Genomic DNA, 26,230 nt, shown 5'->3' with positions numbered 1-26,230 from the left:
TTCCCTCCCCTCCCCCCTGCCCCCCAAGACAGCATGCAGTTCAATACAGATTCTGCATAAACCTTCACATTAGACTTATTTACACAATAGTCAAGCTGAAAAGAAGAATTATGACCAATGGAATGAATCATGAGAGAGAAAAAACAAAACTAAAAAAGAAGAGGAAAAAAAAGAGAGCAAATAGTTTGCCTCAGTCTGCAGTCAGACTCCACAGTTCTTTCTCTGGATGTGAATCACTTTTTCCGTCATGAGTCCTTTGGAGCTGTCTTTGGGCCTTGTATTGCTTAGGAGAGCCAAGTCTATCAAAGTTAGTCATCACAGAATCAATATGTCTGTGGTTGTGTACAATGTTCTCCTGGTTCTGCTCCTCTCACTCAGCATCAGATCATGTAGGTCTTTCCAGGTTATTATGAAGTCCATATCTTCCCCGTTTCTTATAGCACAATAGTATTCCATTACATTTATATACCACAACTTGTTCAGTCATTCCCCAATTGATGGGCATCCCCTTGATTTCCAATTCTTCGCTACCACAAAAAGAGCTGCTATAAATATTTTTGTACATACAGGTCCTTTTCTTACTTGTGTGATCTCTTTGGGATATAGCCCTAGGAGTGGTATTGCTGGGTCAAAGGGTAAGCACATTTCTATAGCCCTTTGGGCATAGTTCCAAATTGCTCTCCAAAAATCACTGGATCTGTTTACAACTCCACCAACAATGTATTAATGTTCCAATTTTCCCACATCCTCTCCAGTATTTTATCATTCTCCTGTTTTCTCATGTTAGCCAATCCGACAGGAGAGATATGGTACCTAAGAGTGGTTTTGATTTGCATTTCTCTAATCAACAGTGATTTAGAGCATTTTTTCATATGCCTGTAGATATCTTCAATTTCTTCCTCTGAAAACTGCCTGTTCATATCCTTTGACAATTTCTCAATTGGGGAATGGCTTTTATTCCTATAAATTAGGTTCAGTTCCCTGTATATTTTCGATATGAGGCCTTTATCAGAGACATTGGTTGTAAAGATTTTCTCCCAATTTTCTGCTTCCCTCCTAATCTTTGTTGCATTGACTGTGTTTGTACAAAAACTTTTCAGTTTAACATAATCAAAATTATCCATTTTGTATTTTGTAATGCTCTCTATCTCTTGTTGGGTCATGAATTCTTCCGTTTCCCATAGATCTAATATGTAAACTATTCCCTGCTCTCCCAAATTGCTTATAGTATCAGGCTTTATCTCTAAATCATGAGCCCATTTTGACTTTGTTGGTGCATATGGTGTAAGATATTGGTCTATGTTAGGGCAGGGGTTCTTAATCTTGGATCCATGGTCTTGTTATTTTTTTAAAAAATATTTTAATGACTGTATTTCAATGTAACAGGTTTCTTTTGTAATCCTATGTATTTTTTTATGTATTTAAAAGCATTATTCTGAGAAGGGGTCTATAGACTTCACTAGACTGTTTCCAAAGTGGTCCAGGCCAAAACAAAAAAAGGTTAAAAACCTCTCTGTTTTGTAGTATATCTCTAGTAGTTGCATTGCTGGGTCAAAGGGTATGCAGAGTTTGGTGACTTTAAGGGTATCCTGTACTTCCAAATTATTTTCTATAATGGTTGGGCCAGTTCAAAGCTCCGGCAATGGCACATTAATATGTTAGGGACTGTTTTTCATTTTTCACTGTTCAAAAATGCCTAGCACATAGTCACTTAGTAAATGCTTATTGGATTAGAACAGGCATTTGATAAGGACTTACTGTCAGGCCAAAGTAAAAAGCCTGTAGAGTTAGGAATAATTGGAAAGGGGCTGTGTGAGTGGGGGTAAAAATGGGAGCGCTTCACTCACAGCTGTTAAGAGTTGTTAATATCATTGCATTTATTGACCATTTAAGGCTTCTGGGTAATCTCAGTCCAAGCCTGGAAATGAAAGAATGCTATGGTCCCATGGTAGAGTCCCTCCAAGACCTTTCCTTTTCCAGCTGCCGCTCCATCCTCTGCAAACCAAGCTGATTCATTCAACACACCCTCAAATTGTGCCTCTCTTGTGGGATGAATGTCTGTGCCATTTTCATAACAGATGATCAAGAGAGGCTGCCTAGGAGTGTGGCCCAGGGAAGGGGCTCATTGGAGGGGTTCGTTGGCTGGACTTGAACAGGCTCTTACAAATGTGACTTACTGCCTTGGGCCTGGCAATGGTATGAAGTGAATTGTTTGGCTTGGCCTTCAGAACAGTGCAGGCTGCCCAAGCAGCTGGAGGCCTGAAGGGTGGAGGGAAGAATCTATGTGGGTAATCTGGCAGGAGAGGCAGGTGATGATGTGAATGTATCTGCATAGGATCTAAGTGCTATTCCGATAGAAAAGAAGTTTGGGGAAGTGGGAGAAAGGGAGGAAATATGAGGCAAAGGGCAGGAGAAGGGAAATCAGGGTTTCTGTTGAAAGGTGTGAAGGCTAAGGAGCTGACCAGAAATCATTTGACAGTCACCTGAGATCTGAAGCCTGGGCAGGAGAAGCAAGGTGAGCTCAGGTGAGAAATGTTTGGCAGACAGCTGTTGGGAAGTCCTGGGCACGGGTTGTCTGTATTTTTATCAGTGATGGTGAATCATGGGCATTTGTGTCAGAAAGACTTACTGTTCTAATACCTCCTGACTCCACCACAATATTTTTAACCCAGTGTTTAATCTGAGCAGAAAAAAGAAAAAGGGAATGCTTGTAATTATACCTCGTGGAACAGAGAAACCAAAAGCCTGCCACCATTGTTGTGTCAGAACTTTTCATGATCGATGAACATTGAGGCCTCTAAAGGAGTGTCTTTTGATGAGGCTGAGCTATCTGACTGGGCCTCACCGAGCTGAATATTATTCCAGGAAACGAATGCGTTGTATTGAGGTGTTGTTTGTGTATCTGCTCCTGCATTGTTTCTCAGGCCCCGCTCTGAGTTAGGAGGTACATGCCTTTGTGGGACTGTTTGTACTCTAGCAAACACAGCAGCCATTATGTACTCTGCAACATCCTACACGCAGCTGTGAACACTTGTGCTAGAGCCAGTTTATCTGCAGTGGAATTAACTGAGAAAGGAATTTTTGAACATTATCCCAAGTCAGTTCCTTACATTTCTCTGGGAATGTCCTGGGCTCCCAAATGTTCCTCTCGTAGCCAACAAAAACAGGCAAATAGAGTTTTGCTTTGATGTGTGTGTTACCTCTGAGCTACCCAGGGGTGCGGCTTTGGGATTGTATCCCCCAGCTTCCATATGGAATCTCCATTCACAATTTTTGGCCCAGACTTGGGAAGGTGTCTCTTGGGATAGATGACATGTACTAGCCTTTCTCTTAAAGCAATAACCCTTAATGATTTAAAAAAAAAAACTATTATGAATCTACATTGTGTCCTATTTTCAATTAGAGCAGAGATGACAGTTCACTTAGCAATTTGACTCCTTTCTTGTGTCAACAAATCCTTTCCACAAATCTAGTAAAGCTTGTGTATAGACCCATTCTCAGAGTGTTTTCAAATGCATAAAATAAAATACATAAGATTATAATGGAAATATTGAAATACAGTTATAAAAATATTTTTAAAAACAAGTTCACAAACCCCTGGTCTATATGTTAACTTGTGTCTGTCAGTCAATAAGCATTTATTAAGTGCCTACTATGTGCCAGGTCAAGCACTGGATTTATAAAGGAAGGCAAAAGGAGTCCCTGCTCCAAAGAAGGAGACAGACACCATGCAAACTATGTATATATAAGACATAGAACAAATTGGAAGTAATCTCAGTAAGAGGAATTAGAAAAGCTTCTTATTAAAGGAACGATTTTTGCTGTGACTTGAAAGAAGCCAGGAAATCCAGGAGACAGAGATGAGGAGGGAAAATTCCAGGCATGAACGAGTGCCTTGTGAGAGGAACAAGGGGACCAGTGTCACCGGATTGTGTTAGGTGATGGCTTCCAGGTTCCCACTCATGACCTGAAGTTCTAGGAGAACACTGGTGGTATGAAATCATTAACAAATATCCATCCCAGCGTTATGCTATTGACACCTGTACACACTTTGGTGCTGACATTTGTCATGATTTTAACATTAGGATTTGCAAAAACAAGTTTATAAAGGTCTCTTTCCTCTTAGGTACTATTCCTGCAATTTAGGTATCTGCCACCAGGTGAAAAGTTGGATCTTGAGGTATATTAATTATGGTCTGATCATCTAAGCTTTCTCCAAGCATGGATTGCAAAGTGCCTGAGCACTAGCTAATTATGATTTTTCTATTAAATATCCAAATATTTAACAAAACATTTTATTTTACCTACTTCAAGAGAAGATAAAATTTAGAGCAAGATTTAAAGAAATGTGAAATCATAAATACTTCTGAAACTTCTACTATTAATAGAACTTATTTTAACTCTGGTTTTCCTTACCAAGAATGAATTTTTTAAAATATTCACTGACCAACAAGCCTTTCCTCAGAATCTAAAGCCTTCTAGGATTCAGCTCTGGCTCAGAGTTCACCCTCTCTGCTACAACTTTGGCATTGAGAACTTACAACATTTTTTTCTTACTGTCGAAATTAATTATCTTTCTACTCATTCTAATTACCCTAGCAAAAGGACCTCATATTTGGTTTATAATCCCAAATAGTTGTATCCTCTTTGCCAGAAGGAAACTATTTTTCCAGCGCATGATGCTTCTTTGTTTCTAGTCCTATGTGTTGCCTCCCAGGAAGATAGCGGGGAAGAGTCTGAAGATCATTAATATATACAATGCATTCTCCCATAACTCTTTTTTTTTCCTTTTTGAGACTGGGTCTCTATCTCACTCATGCTGGAAGTGCCATTCATGGCCTGAATCAAGAAAGGAGCTTTGATCTGCTCCGTTTCTGACCTAGACAGGCTCATCTCTCTTTAGGTTGCCTGGTGGCCTGCAGGTTCCTCAGGACTCATCATGTTGGTGCTGGATTTAGCAGGGACACCAGATGGACTTTAACCCTTCTAAAACTCAGAACTCCAATGCTCAGGTAAACCACCAGGCTTAGCCTCCTCAGTAGCAGGGATTACAAGCACGCTTGACCATGCCTGGCCAACAATTGTCCTTTTTTTCAAATCAGAAGAGAGTTCTCTCAGCAGCCAAGTTCTTTAACTCATTTGCTATTGTTTTCTCCTGACTGATCTTTACAGCCCAGAGTTGTTTTAAAAATTGTTTTGCTTAATAAATATTAACACTCACTAGCTAACCTAGACCCTTTCAAAAAAAGAGAGATTGTTCCTTTTTCTCACATTAAAATTTTTTTTTAATAGAACGGTATTTTTTTAAAAACAAAGCTATGAGGTATTCTCTCTCATCACATGATCAGGAACCTAAAGCCTATCTTGGCATATGTCCTAGCAACTGTGAACTTTTGCTTCCTATCAGATGATCAAGAAAATGATCTGAGTCATTGTGACTATGACAGTGAAACTTCATCCTCTAAAGTTCCCAGGGACACAATAGACACCAATGGTGTAAACTAACTTTTTATTGCAAATTATGGGAATAAACAACATATACTCACTTATAGAAATTAATTGAGGTGCACCATGATAAAATGGAAAGCAGAGTAGACTTAATATTAGGAGACCTGGGTTCAAATCTTACCTTGGACATACACTAATAGTGTGAATCTGGACAAGTCACATAATCATCCAAGCCTCCATCTTCTCAAAATGGGGGTGATGGCACCTGGACTCCCTGCTTCACAGGATTGTTATGAGACAAGTACTTTGCAAACCTCAAAATGATACAACCTCCTCCATATATACTCAACAAAATGATAAATTGTATCAACAATTCTCAGCACTCTGGAATCTCTCAGTGACCTACAGCATTCATTTACCTATGGCTGAATAGTCATTTGGAAACGACCCGAGGTTCTGAGATCTTATTAGAAGTTAACCCTACTTCCAGCCCAGGACACATGAATTGCATTTCCTTCTTTGTGAGACAGGAAGTAGAAAGTAATATTCCAACTTGATTGTTTAATAAAGGGTCGACTTAGTTGAACTAAGTCACAGGTTGGACAAGCTGAGGACATGAAAATCTAAATTCCTTAAATTAAAAGGCAATAGTCAGCTATGTGATCCAGGACCAGGGCTAGAAATAACCAAGTGGCCAGAAACTGATATGGCAAAGCAGTACCCAAAACCCTTTCTCAGGTGCAGAAGGGAATATACTTACTGACAATTAATATTCGATCCTAGACACTGCTGGGAAAATGTTGACCTTCTAATAACCATAATCCATTTTTCATTAAGAGAGGTACTAAATAACTTCCTTTAATAATGTTTTCAGAGTCTTTGGATTTCTACAAATGATAGGTGCCAATATACAAATGACATGCCAAATATTTCACTGAAAGCCTGGGGCAGGATTTTCCTTGAAACCTTATGAGAAAGATGGCCAGGGTGAGGCATGGGGGGAGGGAGGAAGCTGTTGGAGAATCTAGCCCCCTAGTAAATACTTCATGCTATAAACATGAAGATCCACTTCGAAAATATCACCCGTAATTAAAAATAGGTAGGAGGCTGATCCTGGCACAGAACACATACTGAAAAGAACTTTCTGTATTCACTAACATGTTCTGTTTGGTTTGTTCCCAAGAAGTGGAGAAAACAGCTCTGTTCTGAAATTGCTCTGAGCTGGAGAAGCATTCTGGCCCCTAACAGACAAGTCAGCACATGGAAGCATTGCCCAGAGTTTCCCCCAATCCTGTCTTGGACTGCCACAGAAATCCCTCAGACTCAGTTAATGTTGGTCTAAGTGACAATGTAGACACATTAAAATGCTACTACATGGTAAGAATAAATGGAATTGTCAAAGTGAAATGAAGCAGTACCTCCTCTCCATGCCTGAAGTACTTTATCTGTAGAACACAATCTAGTTACTGATTACATGTTGTCATCAACAAGAATTCCTTGAAATCCTCTGGAGCCTGACTCTGGAACCCTTTGCTAGGTTTCCCAAGTTTGGTGTGAGGTGTTTTGGGCAATCACTTAAGCACATCACACTGAAAGACCCCCACCAATATAACACTTTCTATTCAGAGACCATACTTCCATGGTTCCATAATCTCATTCATGTAGGTCTTCCCTCCAAAGGTATAGATTGCAACCGTAGCCAAAGTCTCAGAGGAACCCACAAACACAGAACCCACAAGGAGCGCAACTCAGAATTGCCAATGGGCCATCTCTTTGACACCCCCATGAATCCCTGACTCTCCCATGGATCCTCTGTGGTCCTTCCCAGATCCGTAACAGCCTTTGACTCACCCCACCTCACACCAAAAGGCACGATGCTGCTCACATTAAAAAGTGCTTTAATAAATGCTTGTTGATTGATGTATTGAAAGGACAAATACAGTTTGGGGCTGTTAGATATGCAACTCTTTTCCCAACAGGCTTGCCTTATCCAAATCCCTTGTGTAATAGTGGGGAGCAAAGTATGGAGTGAATGTTCCCCCACTGAATTAGCTCAAGGCCTTTACCATTCTGGCTCTGCCAGAATCAAATGAGCAATCCTCTTCATTCTCCAAGCCATGTGATGTTCAGGAACTCACTTTTTCTCGCTCTAGAACAGGAGTTCTTAAGCTTTTTTATGTCATTGACCCCTTTGGCAGTCTGATGAAACCTATGAACCTCTTAGAATACCATTCTTAAATGCAAAAGTAAAATACATAGGATTGCAAAAGAAATCTATAGTTAGTGGGGAAAAATAGATGTCATTTTTTCCCATCCAAGTTGAAGGACAACCCACCCCAAAGTCTAGCTATGGATGGGTCCTTGGTCTCCAGGTCAAGAACCCTTGTTCTAAGTCACTTTTTCAAATCCTTGAATTTAAAGTTTCTCTTTAGGCATTCTCCAAGGCTGATGCTATTTAAGAAATATCCCTTCTCTTTTAGGTTAGATCTTGGGGTCATGCTCAATCAGTCATTTATTTTGTCAATATGCATTCATTAATCATTTACTATGTGCCAGGCAAATGTGACTATGTGCCACAGAGAGGAAGTAATTTGTCCAAGAATACAAAGGTGGTAATTAGTAGCATCAGGATTTGAACCCAGCTTCTTGGATTCCATATCTAGCAGTCTATTTCTATTTATACAGCCTAATGTAGGGTGAGTTTTCTTAGTACCCCTTCATGCTGTTGGCTCATATTAAGATTCATTTATGTGGATTTTTTTTTATTACAAACTTCCTAACAGTTGCTTAACAAATTTGTTTATGGTGCTTTTCAAACTCTATGTATTTATTTTAGCTTCTTCTCTTTCTACTCCTTTCCCTCTTCCTCTGGGACAATGTAGTACATCAAGACTGATAAATGATTAGATTAGCTGCAAAATAATTTAATTATGGCATCCAACCCAGAAAGCCTATTGGGTGATACTCAGATGCAACTTGGTGAGTCTTCTGGTGATAAGAGAGCAGAATGCAAAAACAATTATATTACTTTTTATGTCATTATTCTTTCATTTGGACACCTGTTGGTTAACCCCAAACCAAATAAAATTCGGCGCAAGTAAAGATGGCTTCTTCTAGCTCATCATGTCCACAAAAAATCCTCTGTGACACCATATCCATGTTTAATAAAGAAATAAAACAGCGATGCACAAATAGGAATGGAAGAGTGAGACAAAGAGATAATTGCCTTTTCTTCAGTAATAGAAATACGTATTGTGAACTCTGGCTCTGCTCAGGTTAACAGGTCTGTCTAATTGACCTTAGGAAGGCTGGGTAGTTCCAGCCCGTTGCAGTGCATAGATCTGTTGTAGAGTGGCTTGAGTTCCTAGGACAAACTAGAACCTTGATCTGGACATGACCTGAAATCTCAGATTGCTTCCAGAATTATCCCAGTCTAGAACCAGATGGGAATCATTTGTAAACTGGAATAAATGCATAAAGGCAATACCTCCAGGGTTAGATGGGCATTAGGACCAACTGTTAAGGACCATATCATAGATGATTAAGCTTAGTGGTTCCCCACCACACCAGAAGGAATAGAATTGGTGACTCCCATCTTAACCAAGTCATACAAGCAGCCAAACAGTATATAGATAGGTTCTGGGAAGCTGGGACCTGGGGTAGAGGATGGGGATGGAGGTAACAGGAAACTGCCTTCTATATGAATATGGAAGTTATTGAAAGATACAAGTAGAAGTGAGAATGAGAATTTTACTTTTCTCTCACATGTACAAATTGGACATTCTCTGAAGAACCTGAAATAACTTATCATTTAAAGGTAAAAGGAAACTGAAGTTATCAAGGAAATGAGGATTTGGCTGAGGTCTTCTCCTCAACCCAATGAAGAATAAGTTGAAGAGCAAATTAAAGAAGGCAGAATCATTCCCTTGGGTTCCTGTCTGCTATGTGGGTGTACCTGGTGCCAATGTCCTTCAACTTACCTCTTCATGAGCCATACTGATCCTTCATTTCTTAAACAACTGAATTCAATGACTGCATGTGCTGCTGTTTGCATATCAATTAATCAAAACTTTCAACAGTTAAATGTCATTTTTGAAACACTGCACAAAAGAAGTGGTGTCATGGAATACAGCTAGATGGGTAATCTGCAATTAAGAGTTGGGAGGAAAATTAGAAACTCATGTAGGCACACTCATACAGATGGGAGCAGAATGGAAACTTAATTGGTCTATAGTCAGCAGTGGCAATTTATTTCTGTTCCCCCCCCCCCAAAGTACAACCCCAAACTCCCTATAAAAATGTTTTAAGAACTTTGGATCTGGGGTCAGAGGACCTGATTTAAATCTTTACTTCTTTCTATATTAGGTAATAATTACTTCTGCTGCTGATACTACTACTACCAGTTCCTGGAAACATGAAAATGCACACTTGTATAGGCTTAGTGACCACCCAACTTGAATCCGGGTCTGCTCTGCCTGCAAGTTGCTCTGTCATCTGAATAGGGAAAAGGCAAAAAATACCCTGAGTAGGTCTGTCAGTTCACTTTTATAGACCATTAGATGACTCCTCCCACAAAAGTCCATCCTTCCAACACTTCCTGCCAACCAGTGATCTTGGATCTAGGCCCAATCATTATTAAACAAATAAGAGCTGCCTTTGTCTTCTCAACATGGTACCAATGGGTATGTTCTATATTTTATAGGGCAGGAATTCTTAACCTGGGGTCTATGAGTTTTTGTTTTGTTTTTAATATTTTGGCAACTGTATTTCAATATAATTGGTCTCTTTTGCAATTTAATTGAGTTAAAAACATCACTCTGAGAAGGGAACCATAGGCTTCAAAAGAGCAGTCTGTGTTAGTGGCAACTAAGTGTCTAAGTAGGCAGAACATTCCATGAAGTCAGGAAGACCTGAGTTCAAATCCAGCCTCAGACACTAGCTATGTGACCCTGGGCAAGTCACTTAACCTGTGTCTCAATGTCCTCAACTGCAAAATGAGGATAACAATATCCTCTACCTTCCCAGGTTTGCTGCAAGGATCAAATGAAATAATAACCATAAAGTACACAGCACAGTGCCTAGCATATAACAGTGGTATTTAATAAATGCTTGTTTCCCTCTTTCTTTCCAAAGGGATCCATGACACATAAAAGGTTTAAGAACCTCTGTTATGGGGGGGGGTGGTAATTACTTATTAAATTGATTGGAGACTCTTCCCATCAACCTTTCCATTAGATTACATTTCTTTATACTCTCTATTAGACTTACTAGATCTACAACCTTTCTACTAGATTACATTTATGTATCACATTTCAGGTAGGAAGTATTTTAGATATAGTATATTATCTCATTGGAGCCTCTTAGTAGCTCTAGGAGATAGATCATATAAAAATTATCCTTTTATAGGCAAGGAGACAGTGGTTCAGAGAGCCGGTTAAGTCAGGTGTAACCATTGGGTGTAGCCAGTTAGTGTTCACATATCCAAAAGTGAATTCAAAGAATTCATCATGGTAAGTTGGAGCCCTAGTTTTACTTTTAAAAGTCAAAATGTGTCTTTCTTTTAATGTCTGCATTTTTGATTCGCTTCTACTTCTCTACAATACCACGGAGTAAGATTTGAGAGTTAGAAGAGGTCATCTTGTCCAGTTTCCAAGCAACATAGGAATCACTTTTACTATCTCCCTGGTTTTCCAGACTCTACCTGAAAGAAGCCAGAGATGGGCAGCTCAATGTCTAACAAAACAGACTATTCCATTCTAGGACAGCTTTAGTTGACAGAATATTATTTTTTGCTTATGACCTGTGTGACCTTAGCCAAATTACTAATCCTCTGTAGGCCTCAACTTCCTCTTCTGTAAAATGAGGGGGTTAGGCTAGATGGCCTCTGTTGTAACTTTAGCTCTGTGTTCAACCAAAAGCTGTTTTATTATAAGTTAGTCATAATATTGCATTCAGGAACAATGCAGAACAAATCTGTGCATTAGTCAAAAGGACCGCTATTCATATACTTTGGGATTACTCCTTTTCTCTAGGCTAAATACACGCAACTCCTTCAATTCTTCCTGCTATGACATGGTTTCCAAACCTCTCCTTGCCCTGTTTACTCATGTGGACTCATTCTAATTTGTTAGTGTCCCTTTTAAAATGGAGTGTCTGTAACTGAACATGAAAATCTAGATGTGATCTGACCACTACAGCGGGATACTTTGTGACTTGGGTACTCTCTAGCGACTAAAGACACCAAGATTATATATACTCTGACTCTTAAGGCTAGAAATAACCTTGGAAATCACCTGATGCAACCCTCATTTTATGGACCAAAGAGCTGAAGTTCAGAGAGTATTGTCTAAGATCCAGTTGATAGATTTAGTTTTTTTAGGAATATGTGTAACCCAGAAACATTTGGACACAGTAGCCTAGGATCTGATCTAGACTCTCTGAAGAAAGGTACTGTTTTAGCATTCCTAGCACTTACCATAGTCCTTGTACACGAATAAGCCCTTAATGAGCATTTGAATTGCATTTGATGTACCCTAGAATACTAGTTACTGGGGTGAGAGACTATTTAACTAGAATTGTAAGAAAGCAATTTAAAAGAAAATAGATTTAGACCAACACCTTATACTATATACCAAAGTAAGCTTCCAATAGATTAAATTATAAAAGATAACATCATTTTTAAAAATAGGAGATAGAATTGGATACCTTTCACAAAAATGGCTGGGGGAGAGAGAACATGAAAGAATTCTTAACAGAACAAGGGATAGAGACAATATAAAAGATAAGCAATTTTGATTACAAAAATTCAAAAACTTTTGCATAAACAAAATAAGTGTAGCTAGAAAAGGGAGGAAAATGTTGAGTGGGGGAAAAACCTTTGCCTCAAATAGTCCTGATAAAATTCTGATATCCAGCATATATAGAAATTAACACAAATCCTGCATGTGAGATCAAGAGCCATTTCACAACAGGTAAATGGTCAAATTATATGAATAGTTTTCAAAAGATGCAAAGCAAACTATCACGCAACACATTTAAAATGTTCCAATTCACTAATAATATAAGAAAAGCACATTAAAAGAACACCAGTTTCATATTCTGCCCATACCATTGTCAAACATGATGAGAGACAAATAGCTAATAATGGATGGAGCTGCGAGAAGATAGGCACACTGCTGGTATAGCTATAAATTAGCCCAAACATTCTGGAAAACAATTTGGAATTATGGAATAAAAGTCCTAAAACTATTCATATTCTTCAGTCCAATAATCCCATTGGGTTCTAACCCAATGGCGTAAAAGTCCCATGTATAATGAAAAGATTAATAACAGCAGTTTTGTGACAGCAAAAAAAAATTTGGAAATAAGGTAAGTATATATCAGTTGGGGAATGGCTGAACAAATTATGGTATGTGAATATGATTAAATATTATTTTAATAAGATAATAAATATCATTCTAAATAGGAAGATTTAGGAGCCAAAGAAACGAAGGCAAAAGGACAATTATAATAATGTAAATGAAAGCAAGAATAAAAGTGTCCAAAATCATGTTAATTACAATGACCAATCTTGGACCTGGAAAACCGATCAAAAAGCATACTTCCTTTTTCTGTAGTAGACTACAGGTTGTATATGATGATGTCGTTCTCTTGGTTGGTTTTGTCTGTTTTTCATTTTGTTTTGTGTTTTTTTTTTGTTCTGTTGCAAGGGAGGGGTCAATGAATAAGAGCTAGAGAAGGGAGAAGCTTTTAATATATAAATAACAAAAGGTATCAATAAATTTTTTTGAAATGTATGTGATACTTTTCCTGAAAAGCTCCACAAAGCTAATAAGCATCTATTTCTCTTTTCTTTCGGATTAGTTTCCAACTAAAGATAAAATTACATCATGAGAAATGGTGCCTCAGGAATAGGCTAGGAATAGGGAAGTTTCACCTGAATATTGAACTAGCTCAGATCATTCGAAGCAGATAACTGCCCAGTGGAGAGCGACTGTATGAATTGGATACAGGGACTCAGTCGGAGGGAAAATATATCCACATCACAAGGGGTATGTGTTTGGGGGCCTAAGCCAAGAGACTAATGACAGAATTCTCTGGGAAGTGCAATGTCCCCTTCTACCCCCAACATTTATTCTACCAGGGACCCCTCTGGAGGCTCATTAATTAGCAAGGAGTTTTGGATTGCTCTAGCCAAGTCTGGGGCCTGGGAATAAAGGCATAGTTCCCAGCCCTGCCAATCTGGCACTTTTCACAAGAATTTGTTTTGCAGGAGGTTATTTCCTCTAGAATGTTTGTCTTGCCTTTCATCATTCATAGGAGACCTCACTAATTTGTACTAACGATGGGCAGACCTGATGGTGATCATAGGAGTTTGCAAATGAGTGAACAAGCCAACGGGCATGAAGAAATCGAAGCGACCCTGCCATAAAATGCAGTTTATTAATTTGCTTTGACAAGAGCTATTTAATTTGAATTATTTATGATGCTTCGTAGTACACTAGAGAATGTCCCATGGTGGAAGCAATGTAGCATGCCAACCTAAGACCTAGCTACACCTCTAAACTATTAAGTTTCTTCCTAAGAAATGAAGTGAGTCTTTTCAAGAAGGAGAAGGCTATGACAATTCTAACAGTGTGGATTAACGAAATAGAAGTCCACTGGGTTCAGGCATAAAAATACATGATTTCTATATCAACAAATCTACACAAGATTCTAAACAGACCATCACTAGAGTCCAGATCCCAATCATTAACAATAATTCCTATCCAGAGTATAGCACTTGGCAGTTTTTATTTTCCTTAGAGCAATCCTGTGGGAGGTCACCCAGATCTTACCAGATAGAAGTGGAACTCAGGTCTCTGCACACTAAGTCTACCTCTCTGATGCCCGTTTTACCTCCATTTGTCATGGTGGAGAGATCACTGAATTTAGAAGTAAGAAGCCCTGAGAATTACTATTTGTGTAATCCTGGGCAAGTCACTTAACCACTCTGAGCCTCAGTTTCTGATCTGTAAAATGGGGATAATAATAGCACTTCCTTCACAAGGTGTTTGAGAATCAAATGAAACAATATATGTAAAGTGCTTTTATCAATCAATTATTTTATATAAATATTATTTCCCTAATACCTCCCTATCACAACTTTTCATCCCTTTCCCATATAGTATTTCCTTCCACTTTAAAGGGAACTTGGGAATCAGAAAAAATCTTTAGGACATTGGAACTTAGCAATTGCATCCAGAAAAGAACTAGTCAAGAAAATTGTTTGCTGAGTCATTTTGTGTCCTTTGAAAAGGAAAGAAATGGGATAAGGATATATATGGCAGTGCCGAACAAGTGCCTGTTTTGCTAGAAAAGCGTATCTGTTATTACTCACGCTTCCTCCTAGTAGAGACAGAGAGTCATGGAATTATAGAGCTGGAAAGGACTTTAGAGATGGAGGAAACTGAGTCAAACCCTCTAAATTTCTAAGAACCAGCTTTGTTGTTTAAGGTATACAAGCTGGCTGAGGTCACAAGAGACAAGTGACACATCGTATTTTACCACCATCCCAACCAGCTCATCCGTGTTTCGCATTCACATTGTGGAGTTTCCAGAGAAGGAACTTGCCTAGACAATGATTTAAACCTGCGGGAAAATCCCTTTTTTTTGGCCTGTGGGAAATCTTAAACCCAAAAGGAATGATGCCATTTCCAGAGCACAGATAAAATCATTTCCACCAAAGTTGTGTCCTCAGATGCCAGGAACTGCTTTCTTTCCTACCCCTTCCTGCCAGTTGTTCTCCCTTACCAGGTGCTGCTGCTCCAGCAGCCTTGTATTGAGATGGGTTCCTGAGTCCACAGAAATCCTGTGGCAGAGGAAAATTCCCCAGCTTATGTTAAGCTCCTCTCTTGCTATTAAATCTGGGGCAGCTAGGTGATGCAGTGGATATGGAGTGGGTATGGAGTCATGACGACCTGAGTTCAAATGCAGCCTCAGACACTTACTAGCCGTGTGACCCTTTAAATCACTTAACCCTGTTTGCCCCTGTTTCCTCATTTGTAAAATGAGTTGGAGAAGGAAATGGCAAACTACTCCAGTATCTTTGCCAAGAGAGTCAGATACCACTGAAAAAATGGCTCAACAACAAAACTAGGGTTAGACAACTCGAATTCAAATCAGTACATTGCCATTTATCAGCAGTATGACTTTGGGTTCTCCCAGAAAAGTACTATTCTGATTCTTCATTGTGACATGAAGGTGACCCCAGGATCTCAAAGGACATGCAGGCAAACTATTAAGGCTGAAGTATATCTAAAGGTAAACCTACTGGGATCTCAAGGCTTCTTGAGAAATGCCAACTGCAGCGATAACTCTGTTCCTTTCTTTGATGATCAGTATCAAGTGTGGCCCAATATAAGGAGGCATATGTCCAATAAAAGGGAGCTATTATTGTTGTAGAGGATGTCTATTGCAGAGTTTAGATGGAAGAGGTTTTCCCTATAGATGGTGAAAATGAGCTGGACACAGACTCGAAGAATAGAATAGGCTGGATTGAATTTGAGAATTGATGGGACACGTCCACTAACACCAAACTTCCTACACAAAAACCCAGGTTTTAAAAAGCAAGTAATCTTTCGGTAGAGAGATGAAGCAGCCGAGGGCAATGCTGGTTTACAACATAAACTCATTTATAAAATATTCTGGAGGAGGATGGTGGGAGATTATGAGTGACGTTGCTTCGTGATATACAGGGTGTCCCTAAAGTCTGGACACATGGGAAAATTGATGGCAATGTGGAGTTATTGCATCAAGTTCACGTGATTCTTGCAAAGTGCATCAACTTTTGCATTACAAATGATGGAAATCATATTGAAGATGTTTTTTGTTAATATTCCAATTAAATAAAATGTGGTTGAAAATATCATTCATTTCATTTCTTGAAAATATGCATTTTTGCCTATGTGCCCAGACTTTAGGAACACCCTATAGAAACAACAGAAGGAAAAAAACAAGTTTACAGAAAGCTTAATAAGAGACCCAGTCAAGCAACATCATCCACAGAGTTTTTAAGAATGAAATTGGAAGGAGAACAAACTAACAAAGCATGGAAAAGATCTGTCAATATTTCTATAACATTATTTTATCCATCAATGAGAGTTGTTACCACATTTAGACTATATATCACAGTCTGTCCCCATCATGCTGTATGTGCAAGTAGAAATGGTTCTAAAGAAATAGAAAATGGAAGGAGCAAAATACACAAAAGAGGCTTATTTAGGAGATAACGCTCTTTTGAATCTGATAGAGGATCAGCTCTCGAATGATATTAAAGAGAGAATATCAGACACTTTAAAACACCACAGGCAAGGCGAACAAGAAAAGGTCAATAAAGACTAACTCATTTAGTACATTCCTTTTTTTAATTTTAAATTTTTTTAAAAATATTGCTATATATGTATATATATACATGCATATATGTATAATCTACACTCACATCAAGGACATCCTTGATCACGGCATGAAAAAAGAACAGGCAGGCTTTTGCCAGCAATATTCAACAGCAGACCACATCTTTAGTCAAACAACTGAGAGGTATGGAGTTCACAAAAGCTGGCTCTGTGCTTACCCTTATTTTCTAGGGGGAAAAACTGATTTTTTGCTTCATAGACTTTTCTCCAAAAAAGTGGCTATGTGGGGCCATATGTGTGAATCAGAGAAATTTGATACAAAGGTTGTATGTATATATATATATGTATATATACACACATGTATAATTTATATACTTTATATGTACTCATATATGCACACACACAGACTACATATATATAACCAAAAGCTATTCCCCGAGAGATAGGATATGAACAGTTCTCAAAAAAAGAATTGCAGACTATTAATAACCATATGAAAGAATGCCCCAAATCACTAACAATAAAAGATATAAACATTGAAACAGCCCTAAGATTTTACCTGACAAAAGACAGAAATAGCCAACGTTGAAGGCATTGTGGGAAGATAGCCACACTGGGGCATTGTTGATGGAGCTAAGAACCAGTAAAACCATCTTGAAAAACAATTTGGAATTATACAAATAAAGTAACTAAAATGTCTTTACCCTTTGACCCAGAGAGTCCATTATTGGGCCTGTATCTCAAGCCAAGGAGGCATTGATAAGAATTAAGTCTGAATATTTACCAAAATATCTAAAGTAGTATTTTTTGTGATAGCGAAGAATTGGAAACAAAGTCCCATAGATGCTTATAACTTGGAGAAGAGCTAAACACTTTGTGGTACTTGAGTATAATGGAACATTACTGAGATGCAAAAAAGCAAATGCGACAGATACAGAGAAACATGGAAAGATCTATGTGAACTGGTGCAAAGTGAAGTAAGGAGAACCAAGAAAACAATATACACATTAACTATAACAATATAAATGGAAAGAACTCCACAAAAATGAAAATCCAAAGTGAGTGCTGTAATGTTACAAAGAGTAATGAGGACCAAAAAGAAGAAATATGAGCCCTGCATAAAGTGTTAGAGTTGGGATAGCTCTGAGATCAAATCCTGCCTTAAATGCTTTCTAGCTGTTTGACCCTGAGTAAACAACTTAACTTCAATTTCCTCATTGGTAAAATCAAGATAGAAATAGCACCTACCTCCCAGGTTGTTGTGGGGATCAAATGAGATATCATAGGTAAAGTGCTTTGCAAACCTTATAACATTATGTTAGTTATTATTATTATTAATTACACTGGTTTTTCATCTTTCCTCCCAGATCTGACCCACAATTTACTCTCACCTCACTGCTTGTAAGTTCCCTGCCTTTGATTACCTGGCATTTTGCCAATCCCCAGAACCAATTCTAGCTCATGGTACATGCCTGTGCCTCCAGATCTTACTGTGTCTTCCCTAAATCACTGGTCATGAAGTACCTGCGTATGGCTTGGATCTGGCATTAAAGTATTCCTTCTTCTTTGGGCACTAAAGTATTTCTTCTTTCACCTCTTGTGGAGGCCATTTTAATTAGCAGCTGAAAACTGCAAAATAATTGCCTCAAAATTATTCTTCACTTATGACCTCAACCAGAGGCACTGTGGGGCATTCAGCTTGCTTGACAGCCCTGAGATTTGTGTTTCTGACGTAACGGACATCGTGTTTCATGTTGGAATGGCAAAGGTCATTCACAAAACAAACGCCACGACTGATAACGAACCCCTTCAATGCTGAGAGTGTTCTCATTAACAACCACCACGCTAGGTAGTTATCACACATACCATTTCATCTGCTTACGTTAGAACTCAACTATCTTCCCAGCATCTCTCCTGCGGGCCTCACATTCATTCCTATATTCATCCATGGTAACCTCTGCAGGAAACATTTCATCTCCCAGAATACCCCTTTCTCATTAGTTGATGCCATGCTGCTTTGCCTTGAGATTCAGCAGAATGTGGCTGCCAACTGTTCTCTTTTTCCTCTTTTGCTTTGCTCCCCAACAAACAGTTTCAGTTTGTCTGGACCTCAAGGCAAGATATTCTCAGAGATGTGCAGTGGGAGCCCAGGGCAGTATCAGGTTTGCAGCCTCCTCACTGTCAAAAGGAGCATAATTTGCTGTTGTGATAATCTTAGCAGGGGAAAAATGTCCAAAGCCAGTGCCAAGCTCAGTTTAGAATGGAGTTTTAAAGGGGAAAACAAGGTCATGGAAAACTTGGGTCATTTGAAGAAAAAGACCCTTTCCTTCCCCAGACGCCTTTCTTTGCATAGGTTTCCACTTCTTTCCTTCGTTTTTTGATCAGAAGCATTTCTTGTTTGGTCTGAATGGGTGAGTTTGCTAAAGACAGACATACGCATCTGAAGATCTGCAACAAGGCCTCTGCCCTTATTAAGACTAGGGTTAACCAGGGGAAAAAGAGCTTGCTTTCCAAATGCTAACCTTGTAGGGCCAGATGACATCTTCCTGGCGACGCTCCTGGCAATGGTCTTTCATTGGCCAATCAGATCACCCCACTGGTGTGACTTTTAATTTATGCCTGTCAATCAGGATACAAAGAAAGGCACTCCAACTGGACACTGAGCAGCTCCCCCCCACCCCCTTACACACATACATACATACACACACACACACACACACACACACACATACACACACACAGAACAAAGAAGCTGCTTGGAGCTCCAACCCCAGGCTGCAGGGAGCTGTCTCTCCCTCTGCCCACCCCCTCTCCTGGGCTTTTGTGCAGTTTCCTGATGAGCGTGGCCCTGGAGGCTGCAGGGCAGGTGTTCAGAAAAGATGAAGTGACAGAGTGTACCAGAATTTTCAAGAGAGAGCCACATTTAAACTTTAACATGTCTACGCTTTTAATGAGTATGTTCTTGACATTAGACCACTGCATCGAAGTGAAATACTCACATTTGAAGAATAAAATGATTTCTCTTGCATCTTTTTCCCTTCGTTGTCGCTGTACTTCTCTCATTTTTAAGCCTGGTTTATAATTCTTCCACATCCTTCCTGCCCATTTCCATTCCTCCTCCCACCCAACCACGAAATAGCTAAAATGTGACTCTAATGCATTGTTTATCCTCTCATCACCTGAGGTAATTTTCAGGCACACCAATGTAGGGGTCGAAGGCAGAAATTCAACAACAAAAGAATATTGCCCCACCTTTCTGATTAGGATCAAAAGAGCATAGATTTGGGGGCAGCTAGGTGGCACAGTGAGTAGAGCACTGGCCCTGGAGTCAGAAGAACCTAAGTTCAAATCTGGCCTCAGACACTTGACACATCCACTAGCTGTGTGACCTTGGGCAAGTCACTTAACCCCAATTGCCCTACCTTCCCCCCTCAAAAAAAAGAGCATAGATTTGGAACTGAAAGGACCTTGCAGGTCATCTGGATGAACCTCCCCATTTTTACAGATGAAGAAACTGAGGGTCAGAGAGGTTATGACCTTATGATCTTTCCCAAGGTCACACAGGTAGTAAGTGACAGAGGTGGGTTGTTAGGATCATTTACAGTCATTCCAGATCTAGAGCTGAAAGGGCCTTATAGGTCATCTGGATGAAGCTCCTCATTTTTACCGATGAAGAAACTGTTGGTCAGAGAGGTTAAGTGACTTACCCAAGGTCACACAGGTAGTATTAGCTCACTAAAATTTCCTGCCTTCAGACTTTAAATGAAGTACAATACATTTTTCTCCTTTCCCCCATTTTTCCCTTTCTTGCACTTGTCAGGGAATCCACTATCCTATCGCACATTAAAATGAAGCACTTTTATTTATGCCCATCCACTTAATGAGGAAGTTACTTTCAAGTTTAATTAGATTTTCCTGAAATAACAGTCAGGCTGCCTTCTGAACTCTCTACCTAAAAGTCAGATATAGTGGAGTAAGCCTTCGGCCAGCAGAGGCCTTCAGATACTCACTTAACTTCTCTGCATATGAGATAGTAGAAAATGGCCTTGAACTCAGAGTCTGGAGAGAACCAATTGAAATTCTGCCTCCAGCATTCACTTGCTATATGACCAGAGACAAGTGACTGAACTTCTGTAATCTTCCATGTCCTCTTCTGTACAGTGGGGACAACAATTTCCAGAGTACTTGCCTCAGAAGGCCTTTTTGTAGGTTGAACGAGTTAATTTATTGTCAAACATCACACAAACCTTATATGTGTTGTGTTGTAGCCATGTACACTTATGGTAGCCACACAGGGCATCCCAAAAGTCTCAGTGGGGTTTTAAACTTTAAGGACTTATCTTTCTTGGCCTAGTACTTTTCCCAAAGCATTCACATTTCTATTAAGAAAATGGAAGTGAATGTATGGCTACAACCCTTTTACAAATGGAGAATCTTGGGCCAAGAAGATGCTGGGATTAAGTAAGCATTGCCCCATCTTTGCAATGTCTTAAAATACGGAAACTGCTGGAAAGGGTGACAAGGGAAAGGTCCTAACCACAGAGTATAAATGGATATATCCGAGCTTAGAACATCCCCCTAGGGAAGAGAGAGCTGGAGAAAATAGAGAGAGTGAGGGAAAAGGATCACAAAGATTCCCTCCACCCCGCCCACTTCACAATTTTGCTTAGTGATGGGTCTTCTTAAGTGAATGGCACTTGAGTCAGAGAGTTGCTGACACCTGAACCAACATCTTTCTTACTAGCAAGAGCACTTCCTCTTGTCTTTTTCCGTCTTTTTCCTCTTTCTCTGCATCTCTTCCCCCTCTGCTCACATCTTTCCCTCCATTCTCTACTTCTGAGATATTTGGGCACTAATGTACCGTCCAGCTGTCCAAGTGGTTCAATCCAATCTAATCCAACAAGGACCTATTATTATTTGAAAGATAAGAGCCACACCTGGAAGCCACAACTCACTTTCACTAGAAGGAATTTCCTCATCTGGGGAATTCTCTATATCACTGAAATCACAGATCCACTCCTTATCCCCTAAATGACAAGCTAAGGAATTTATTTTTCATCTTAGAGGAAATAGGGAGCCATGGATGTTTCTTGATCACGAGAGTGTCAGTAGTCAGATTTGTGATTTCCCAAAATGGTGGATGGTAGAGCAAGTGAATGTCATCATATAGACCCTTCATCTCCTCTAATTTATAGAATCATGCAGTTGAAAGAAACACTACAAATCATCCAGTTTAAACCTCTCAAGTTTTTAGATGAGCTACAGCCTCCCCAAAAGCTCAGCCTGCCTTAATATCTCCTGGATTCATATCTAATATCTGTTCTTCCTTGTGTTTCTCCCACGGGGCACTTACGTCGTACGGTGGTAAGCACTATGTGGAAATAATTCATGGAACCAGCTTTTGCTCTGTTGGTGATGGATGGGACCAGGTGTCAGAAATAGAAAGACTTAAAGGTAAACCAAAGGTCATCCTGTTTTCAGTAGTTTTCAATCATCTGTTACATCACAGCAGAGGTGAAAGGATGACGGGCAGCCACACGGTGAAATGCAGCTCCCGTCTAGTGTTTCGTACTCTGTGGATTGGTTTGGACTGGAATGCTGCAGGTGAAATGATTGACTCTCAGTGTCTGCAATGAGCTTTTGTTATCTCCAAAGCAGGTCTTCCTCTTTAACAGTGTATGGAAGAGGAGGAGAGGACAGTGGCTCTTTGTGTCTGTCAAAGGGCGCACTGTTTTCTTGGGCTGGCAGGGCACGCTAGCAGCATGTTGTTCTGCATGAAATTCGGTATTGTTTTACTGCCCTGACACATGGGCTAGATGCTGCTGGCCTTGCTGCAAGGGGGGTGTGGGGGGGGTGGGGGAGCAGAGAATGCTTTTGATGTAGGCACTGATCATAAGGAAACAAAAGGGCATGGCTCCTGAAGAAAGCAGAATGCTCTGAATAATTCAGGCCTCCTCTCCTTACATACCTGTGGATCCCAGCTTAGATGAGAGGCTCTTGTTACTCAAGTCACCCACAGCCAGGAGAAGGTGGACAAGGAGGTGATTATTACCCATATTATCTAGGAGTCAATAGAAAAACTCTCAGTAGCCAGTGGATTTTCCTAGGAACTATTTATTCATCTTTTCCTGCATTTCCTTTTTAATATAAATCTTTTTTAAATCACACAAGAAGTCACAAAAAGAGTTCATTCATTTAATAATAAATAAGAATTGATAATAATTAATATTATTATTATATTTTATTATATAATTATTGATATATTTTATTTTATTATTAATTAAAACTAAAACAAATTATTAATAATAAAATAATTAAAAATAATAAATTCAATAAACATTTGTTAAAGGTCTCCAAAATGCCAGGTACTGTTACTGTACAAGGCACTGAGGATACATAGACATAAATGGAGTAATCTAAGTCCTCAAGGAGCAAGAAAACAGTGTGGACACAGATGAATAAATATAAAATGAATACAAGGTAATATCAAGATGCCAAGAGCCCTAACAAATGGGGTCCATTAGGACATATATACATACATACATACATACATATATACATATATGTGTATATATATAGATATAGATATAAAATCTGTGGGGAACAAGTAAGCCAGTGTGCCTGGCACAGAGGGTATGTGAAGAGGCATGGCTTGTAGGCTGAAGGGTGTCGTTGCTGGGTTGTTGTTGTCCTTGTCCTTGGTCCTTAGTTCTCAAAGCTGGGATAATGACATCAAGAAGGTGATGTCTTGACTTGCACTTGAAGGGGCTTTAAACGCCAAATGGAGGAGTATGTATTTTAACCTACAGACAATGGGTATTTTGAAGCCAGCTAGTCTAACCCCTTCATTTTACAGATGTGGAAACTGAGGCCCATAGAGGCTGAGTGGCTTGGCCAAAGCTGCAGCAGTAGCACGGAGCGGAGCCTGGTCATCTGACCCCAAGTCCATCTCTCAGTATGTTACACCAAGTCCTGGTGCAGCTAGGGATTGGAAGCCCTTTCTCTCCTCTCGCTATTCTGACCCACTGGGGAGTTTCAAACATGCCGCCTAACTTCTCCTGGGCCTTGGTTTAAGTTAAAAGGGACTCACTCCTTCAAATGACAGATTGGAAGGGAGCTTCAAACTTAGAGGTCATGTAGCTTTCCCTTTATAATCTAGGAAACTGAAGTCCAAAGGGGCCAAGGTTTATCACAAAGTAAACGTTTATGAATTGTATTGGTTGATCCAGGTTCAGTGACTCACTCAGGGCTACGTGGCTTGTTAGTAGCATAGCCAGGACTAGAGTTCACGGGTCCTAATTCTCAGTCCGGTGCTTTTTTCACTCCGCTGTATTCTCTATCATCAGACTCCCTCCTCCCTAGGGCACTGAGGCAAATGGGTTCTGAAATGAGGTCTTGCTCTATTTTTGTTTTGTTTCTAGATAAGACCTGTTTTTTCATTATTATAAACCATTTCTAGTCAAGGAAATTCCTCCTATCAATGCAGATCAGCACCTGTTCTATAGACCACAAGGTTAAAGAGTCTCTCTCAGAGATTGAGTGATTTGTCCATGGCCAAACAGCCAGTGCGCTGTAGCAGGGGCATTTAGTAATCATTAGAAGCCACTGAGTGGAGTAATGGATAGAATGCTGGCAATGGAATCAGGAAGACCTGAGCTCAAATCTAGTCTCAGACACTTCTTAGCTGTGTGATCCTGGGCAAGTCACTTAAGCCTCAGTCTGCCTCAGTTTCCTCATCTGTAAAATGAGGATTAATACTAGCACCTACCTCCCAAGGTTATTGTGAAGATCAAATGAGACTATACTTTTAAAGCGTTGTTGTTCGGCCTTCATTTTCAAAGAGGACCAGTGACATCACAGAGAGATTGATATCTTGACTTGCTCATCAGTTGGGTTTAAGTGAAGCAGAGTTGCACAATAGTCAGCCTCACTCTCTCTGGCAAAGTCATAGAAGTTCCGTGGCAGGACAAAAGTCAAGATGACTGGCTATGGCCCAGGATGCAGTGGAGGACTTCAGTGTCTTCGGTGTTTGACTTCAGCCTCCTTCATGGCCATGGACACAAATTGTTCTAATCTGCCTGTTCTTCTGGAGAAGTCTTCGTATACTTGAAGCAGACATCCTCCTAACTCATGATGGGTTTGAGGCTTGTTGGTTACCCTCAACCTAGTTTAGCATGTCTGCTGAGACAGTTTTACCGGGATGTGGCCACCTCACAGGCTACAGATTCTTGGAGCCATAGGTGAGAGTTGGGTGAAGAGTGGACACCAAAAGCGGAAGGCCAGCCCTGAAAATGGCTCAGCAAGCTCTCATATCAGAGGTGCTAGTCTGACCCCGATACCCCATGTACCCCAAAGTGCTTGGCACAGCGCTTGGCACATAATAGGTGCTATATAAAAACATTTGTTTTCTTCCCTTCCCAGGGGCAGGATTTGAACTCATGTCTTCCTGATGCCACTATACCAGAAACTGCCCACTATGATGATAGATCATTATGAGAGCCATAGAATAATACTGATTCCTTATTCCAAGATTAGTCTAAGCTGGTCAGAAGGTGACATAGCCTTTAATGCCAGCCACTTTGGGGTGTTTTGTTTTGTTATGGATTTAAAAAACCATTAGTGACTGATTATTATAATGTATGTAGTATCCCCATCTCGTGGCACTCCACCTTGGGGCATTGTGGTCTAGCCTAGGGACTAACTCCCCTCCTGAGCATGTGCAGATAAGACTCTCCCTGCTTCTGATTATGTAGAACTCATTGCTGGGTAGAGTCCATCCGCTCCCCTCCACCTCTCTGCCATCCTCACCCCACCCCATTGGTGGCTGTGGCACCACACTAGGTTAATCCTAAGGCAATCCTGAGCCCCTCCACTTATGAAAGGAAAGGATGCATTCAACAAGAATTCCCATGATTCAAAGGGAAAGGGTACTTTTCCATGTGTCAAAGAATGTTTTCAATTCCCTTCATTTTGTACTGGAAACCAAATATTGCTAGAATTTGTTTTTGGTTACCACAGATCTAGTCATCATTACATTTTCCATACAACGTTTCTGTGATAGAGAACAAGAGCCAATTCTCCATTAAAGTCTTGCTTTGACGTTTCATAGAATCATAGATCTTGAGGGAGAAGGGATCTGAGAGGCCTTCCAATCTAATACCTTCATTTTTTCAGTTGAGGAAACCAAAACCTAAGAAGGTTAAGTGATTTGTCTTAAGTCCCAGGGTTAGTATAAAGGGTAGAATTTGAACCCAGGACCTCTGACATCAGAGTCAGAACTCTTCCCACTATACTATTGCCTCATCATTACGTAGAGGTGACCCTGAATTCTCAAGGACAGGCCACCATAACATAAGTTTCATCAGATTCTCTACCATGGTGAAAGGACC

The sequence above is a fragment of the Trichosurus vulpecula genome, chromosome 5 (genome assembly GCF_011100635.1).
Source record: "Trichosurus vulpecula isolate mTriVul1 chromosome 5, mTriVul1.pri, whole genome shotgun sequence".
Taxonomy (NCBI): domain Eukaryota; kingdom Metazoa; phylum Chordata; class Mammalia; order Diprotodontia; family Phalangeridae; genus Trichosurus; species Trichosurus vulpecula.
Note: the sequence above shows the minus strand (reverse complement) of the source record.